The 7,500-nt window shown below is 20.9% G+C and overlaps 1 non-coding gene across 1 annotated transcript in view; it reads left to right on the forward strand.

Moving 5' to 3' along the window:
• Positions 1 to 6,486: 6,486 nt before the first annotated feature.
• Positions 6,487 to 7,500, forward strand: part of LOC141455285 (small subunit ribosomal RNA) — a 1,927-nt gene continuing 913 nt past the window's right edge. The window contains exon 1 of the ribosomal RNA XR_012459184.1: positions 6,487 to 7,500. This exon is cut by the window's right edge and continues 913 nt beyond it. This is a non-coding gene — a ribosomal RNA (small subunit ribosomal RNA).

Consider the following 7,500-nt stretch of genomic DNA (forward strand, 5'->3'; position numbering starts at 1 on the left):
AAAAATATTAATTATAAAAGTATAAATTGTAGATTTTTCAAAATAAAAGATAACAATAAAAAGTTGATTTTAAAAATTTAGAATTAAAAAAAATAATAATAAAAATAAAAAAATCTATAACGTTATGTAATGATCAAAGTGTGTACATTGTGAAAGTAAACTTTTTGTTAAGAAAGTTTTTTATTAAAAGTATACATTGTAAAATAAATTTTATAAAATTCAAATTATACACAAAATATATAATAAAAGTATACATTGTAAACTAACAAGAAAGTTATTTATTCAAACGTACAATGTATACTTTTAAAACAAATTTAGCAATAAAAGTATACAATGTAAAATAAATTTTTAAAACTACACAATATATTTAATAAAAGTATACATTGTAAACTAACAAAATGTTTTTTTATTTTAACGTACAATGTATACTTTAAAAACAAATTTAGCAATAAAAGTATACAGTGTAAAATAAATTTTTAAAAAATTTAAATTACACAAAATATATATAATACATTGTAAAAGTAAACTTTTAAACACTCGATTAAAAGTGATTATTATTATTATTTTTTTTTTTTTAAAGTATACATTGTAAACTAACAAGAAGGTTATTTATTCAAACGTACAATGTATACTTTAAAAACAAATTTAGCAATAAAAGTATACATTGTAAAATAAATTTTTAAAAAATTTAAATTACACAAAATATATATAATACATTGTAAAAGTAAACTTTTAAACACTCGATTAAAAGTGATTATTATTATTATTTTTTTAAAAGTATACATTGTAAACTAACAAGAAAGTTATTTATTCAAACGTACAATGTATACTTTAAAAACAAATTTAGCAATAAAAGTATACAGTGTAAAATAAATTTTTAAAAAATTTAAATTACACAAAATATATATAATACATTGTAAAAGTAAACTTTTAAACACTCGATTAAAAGTGATTATTATTATTATTTTTTTAAAAGTATACATTGTAAACTAACAAGAAAGTTATTTATTCAAACGTACAATGTATACTTTAAAAACAAATTTAGCAATAAAAGTATACATTGTAAAATAAATTTTTAAAAAATTTAAATTACACAAAATATATATAATACATTGTAAAAGTAAACTTTTAAACACTCGATTAAAAGTGATTATTATTATTATTTTTTTAAAAGTATACATTGTAAACTAACAAGAAAGTTATTTATTCAAACGTACAATGTATACTTTAAAAACAAATTTAGCAATAAAAGTATACAGTGTAAAATAAATTTTTAAAAAATTTAAATTACACAAAATATATATAATACATTGTAAAAGTAAACTTTTAAACACTCGATTAAAAGTGATTATTATTATTATTTTTTTTTTTTTTAAAGTATACATTGTTAAACTAACAAGAAGGTTATTTATTCAAACGTACAATGTATACTTTAAAAACAAATTTAGCAATAAAAGTATACATTGTAAAATAAATTTTTAAAAAATTTAAATTACACAAAATATATATAATACATTGTAAAAGTAAACTTTTAAACACTCGATTAAAAGTGATTATTATTATTATTTTTTTAAAAGTATACATTGTAAACTAACAAGAAAGTTATTTATTCAAACGTACAATGTATACTTTAAAAACAAATTTAGCAATAAAAGTATACAGTGTAAAATAAATTTTTAAAAAATTTAAATTACACAAAATATATATAATACATTGTAAAAGTAAACTTTTAAACACTCGATTAAAAGTGATTATTATTATTATTTTTTTAAAAGTATACATTGTAAACTAACAAGAAAGTTATTTATTCAAACGTACAATGTATACTTTAAAAACAAATTTAGCAATAAAAGTATACATTGTAAAATAAATTTTTAAAAAATTTAAATTACACAAAATATATATAATACATTGTAAAAGTAAACTTTTAAACACTCGATTAAAAGTGATTATTATTATTATTTTTTTAAAAGTATACATTGTAAACTAACAAGAAAGTTATTTATTCAAACGTACAATGTATACTTTAAAAACAAATTTAGCAATAAAAGTATACAGTGTAAAATAAATTTTTAAAAAATTTAAATTACACAAAATATATATAATACATTGTAAAAGTAAACTTTTAAACACTCGATTAAAAGTGATTATTATTATTATTTTTTTAAAAGTATACATTGTAAACTAACAAGAAAGTTATTTATTCAAACGTACAATGTATACTTTAAAAACAAATTTAGCAATAAAAGTATACATTGTAAAATAAATTTTTAAAAAATTTAAATTACACAAAATATATATAATACATTGTAAAAGTAAACTTTTAAACACTCGATTAAAAGTGATTATTATTATTATTTTTTTAAAAGTATACATTGTAAACTAACAAGAAAGTTATTTATTCAAACGTACAATGTATACTTTAAAAACAAATTTAGCAATAAAAGTATACAGTGTAAAATAAATTTTTAAAAAATTTAAATTACACAAAATATATATAATACATTGTAAAAGTAAACTTTTAAACACTCGATTAAAAGTGATTATTATTATTATTTTTTTTTTTTTTAAAGTATACATTGTAAACTAACAAGAAGGTTATTTATTCAAACGTACAATGTATACTTTAAAAACAAATTTAGCAATAAAAGTATACATTGTAAAATAAATTTTTAAAAAATTTAAATTACACAAAATATATATAATACATTGTAAAAGTAAACTTTTAAACACTCGATTAAAAGTGATTATTATTATTATTTTTTTAAAAGTATACATTGTAAACTAACAAGAAAGTTATTTATTCAAACGTACAATGTATACTTTAAAAACAAATTTAGCAATAAAAGTATACAGTGTAAAATAAATTTTTAAAAAATTTAAATTACACAAAATATATATAATACATTGTAAAAGTAAACTTTTAAACACTCGATTAAAAGTGATTATTATTATTATTTTTTTAAAAGTATACATTGTAAACTAACAAGAAAGTTATTTATTCAAACGTACAATGTATACTTTAAAAACAAATTTAGCAATAAAAGTATACATTGTAAAATAAATTTTTAAAAAATTTAAATTACACAAAATATATATAATACATTGTAAAAGTAAACTTTTAAACACTCGATTAAAAGTGATTATTATTATTATTTTTTTAAAAGTATACATTGTAAACTAACAAGAAAGTTATTTATTCAAACGTACAATGTATACTTTAAAAACAAATTTAGCAATAAAAGTATACAGTGTAAAATAAATTTTTAAAAAATTTAAATTACACAAAATATATATAATACATTGTAAAAGTAAACTTTTAAACACTCGATTAAAAGTGATTATTATTATTTTTTTTTTTTTTTTTAAAGTATACATTGTAAACTAACAAGAAGGTTATTTATTCAAACGTACAATGTATACTTTAAAAACAAATTTAGCAATAAAAGTATACATTGTAAAATAAATTTTTAAAAAATTTAAATTACACAAAATATATATAATACATTGTAAAAGTAAACTTTTAAACACTCGATTAAAAGTGATTATTATTATTATTTTTTTAAAAGTATACATTGTAAACTAACAAGAAAGTTATTTATTCAAACGTACAATGTATACTTTAAAAACAAATTTAGCAATAAAAGTATACAGTGTAAAATAAATTTTTAAAAAATTTAAATTACACAAAATATATATAATACATTGTAAAAGTAAACTTTTAAACACTCGATTAAAAGTGATTATTATTATTATTTTTTTAAAAGTATACATTGTAAACTAACAAGAAAATTATTTATTTAAACGTACAATGTATACCATTTGAATGTATACTTTTAGACAAATTTAGCAATAAAAGTATACATTGTAAAGTAGATAAAAAAAAAAAAAAAAACTAAAAAATATATAATAAAAGTGTACATTGTAAAAGTGAACTTGTAAATACAAAAGTATGCATTGTAAATTAACTTTAAAAAAAAATTTTTAAACGTACAATGTATACTTTAAAAACAAATTTAGCAATAAAAGTATACAGTGTAAAATAAATTTTTAAAAAATTTAAATTACACAAAATATATATAATACATTGTAAAAGTAAACTTTTAAACACTCGATTAAAAGTGATTATTATTATTATTTTTTTTTTTTTAAAGTATACATTGTAAACTAACAAGAAGGTTATTTATTCAAACGTACAATGTATACTTTAAAAACAAATTTAGCAATAAAAGTATACATTGTAAAATAAATTTTTAAAAAATTTAAATTACACAAAATATATATAATACATTGTAAAAGTAAACTTTTAAACACTCGATTAAAAGTGATTATTATTATTATTTTTTTAAAAGTATACATTGTAAACTAACAAGAAAGTTATTTATTCAAACGTACAATGTATACTTTAAAAACAAATTTAGCAATAAAAGTATACAGTGTAAAATAAATTTTTAAAAAATTTAAATTACACAAAATATATATAATACATTGTAAAAGTAAACTTTTAAACACTCGATTAAAAGTGATTATTATTATTATTTTTTTAAAAGTATACATTGTAAACTAACAAGAAAGTTATTTATTCAAACGTACAATGTATACTTTAAAAACAAATTTAGCAATAAAAGTATACATTGTAAAATAAATTTTTAAAAAATTTAAATTACACAAAATATATATAATACATTGTAAAAGTAAACTTTTAAACACTCGATTAAAAGTGATTATTATTATTATTTTTTTAAAAGTATACATTGTAAACTAACAAGAAAGTTATTTATTCAAACGTACAATGTATACTTTAAAAACAAATTTAGCAATAAAAGTATACAGTGTAAAATAAATTTTTAAAAAATTTAAATTACACAAAATATATATAATACATTGTAAAAGTAAACTTTTAAACACTCGATTAAAAGTGATTATTATTATTTTTTTTTTTTTTTTTAAAGTATACATTGTAAACTAACAAGAAGGTTATTTATTCAAACGTACAATGTATACTTTAAAAACAAATTTAGCAATAAAAGTATACATTGTAAAATAAATTTTTAAAAAATTTAAATTACACAAAATATATATAATACATTGTAAAAGTAAACTTTTAAACACTCGATTAAAAGTGATTATTATTATTATTTTTTTAAAAGTATACATTGTAAACTAACAAGAAAGTTATTTATTCAAACGTACAATGTATACTTTAAAAACAAATTTAGCAATAAAAGTATACAGTGTAAAATAAATTTTTAAAAAATTTAAATTACACAAAATATATATAATACATTGTAAAAGTAAACTTTTAAACACTCGATTAAAAGTGATTATTATTATTATTTTTTTAAAAGTATACATTGTAAACTAACAAGAAAATTATTTATTTAAACGTACAATGTATACCATTTGAATGTATACTTTTAGACAAATTTAGCAATAAAAGTATACATTGTAAAGTAGATAAAAAAAAAAAAAAAAACTAAAAAATATATAATAAAAGTGTACATTGTAAAAGTGAACTTGTAAATACAAAAGTATGCATTGTAAATTAACTTTAAAAAAAAATTTTTAAACGTACAATGTATACATTAGAATTTCAGACAGACAGACAAAATTATCAATAGAAGTATAAAATGTAGATTTTTAAAAATTAAGAATTTAAAAGAAAATAAAGCCTAAATAACACACACATCCAAATTAATAATTATTAAAAGTATACATTGTAAACTAACAGATATATTCGTTTTTTAAAACTACAATGTATACATTAGAATGTATACTTTTAGAATTTTATTTCTTTTTTAAAAAAATTTATATAATTTTGATGAGATTACATATATATTTTAATATGTTCTTTTCAAGTATTTGTATATACAAACGTGTGTAAAAGATTATATGTACGATATATATTTTCAAAAAATATATATACATGGTAAACTAGTTTAGATAGTTATATGTTTAAGAATGGTGCATTCTACCTGCTTATGTGTTGTTGTTGCTTACAGCAAGCAGGTAGAAATTCTATTACCTACTACTTTTAATTTTTATTATTGCTAGTATAATTTGTGTTACAGCTATAGCCGTTGTGTGTTTGTTCTTTGCAACATTCACATAGAAAATATATAGCGGCAAACTGGTTACCTATAATATAAAAAATAGTTTGGCGACAAATTTTCTTCTTTATATATATTACATATAATATTTTAAAGTTAGAAAGATTTTGTTAATAAAACTAATTTTTATTTTTAAAGTAAGAAAATTTTATTTTTCGCAATAATGCTAAATTTGGAAAAAGGAAACAAAAAGTTGAATAGTCTTGTATTTTGTGGGGAATATTTTTTTCCTCATAAAAAAATTTATCATTATTTGTAATCGAAAACAAACTTTTATTATAAATGTTTTATTTTTTATTAGCAAAATTTAAAACTATAATAAAAGAAAAATCTTCAAGATTGTTTTTATATGTTCTCTAAAGGAGGATTTAAAAACTCTCTGGTTGATCCTGCCAGTAGTCATATGCTTGTCTCAAAGCTTAAGCCATGCAAGTGTCAGTACATACTAAATTAAAGTGAAACCGCAAAGGGCTCAGTAAACCAGTTTTAATTTACTAGAGTTTTCACGTTTCGTACGTGGATAACTGTGGTAATTCTAGAGCTAATACATGCAACTAAGTCCGGACCAGAAATGGAAAGGACGCTTTTATTAGATCAAAACCATTCGCCCGGCTTGTCTGGGCGTTGTTTTGGTGAATCTAGATAACACTTGTGATCGTACAGTCACCGTACTGACGACATCTCTTTCAAACGCCTGACTTATCAGCTGTCGATGGTAGACTCTGTGTCTACCATGGCCCTCACGGGTAACGGGGAATCAGGGTTCGATTCCGGAGAGGGAGCCTGAGAAACGGCTACCACATCCAAGGAAGGCAGCAGGCACGCAAATTACCCACTCCCGGCACGGGGAGGTAGTGACAAAAAATAACGATACGGGACTCTATTGAGGCCCCGTAATCGGAATGAGTACACTTTAAATCCTTTAACAAGGATCCATTGGAGGGCAAGTCTGGTGCCAGCAGCCGCGGTAATTCCAGCTCCAATAGCGTATATTAAAGTTGTTGCGGTTAAAAAGCTCGTAGTTGGTTCTGCGTGCCGCGCTGTCGGTTCGCCGCCTGTCGGTGTAACTGGCATGTTCGCGGCATGTCCTGTCGGTGGTGAACAGGGTCCACGATGCTGCATTAGGCTTTTAAAGGCCGATGTTAGCGTCGTGTGTACTTTTGTTGGCCGATCTCTCCTACTTCGGTGCTCTTAAACGAGTGTCGAGGTAGGCCGACACGTTCACTTTGAACAAATTAGAGTGCTTAAAGCAGGCTGAAATATCTGCCTGAATAGTGGTGCATGGAATGATAAAACAGGACCTCGGTTCTATTTTGTTGGTTTTAGGAATATGAGGTAATGATCAATGTGGACTGGCGGGGGCATTCGTATTGCGACGTTAGAGGTGAAA

This window comes from Rhodnius prolixus, unplaced genomic scaffold, assembly GCF_049639745.1.
Source record: "Rhodnius prolixus isolate KJV_2025 unplaced genomic scaffold, Rpr scaffold_51, whole genome shotgun sequence".
Taxonomy (NCBI): domain Eukaryota; kingdom Metazoa; phylum Arthropoda; class Insecta; order Hemiptera; family Reduviidae; genus Rhodnius; species Rhodnius prolixus.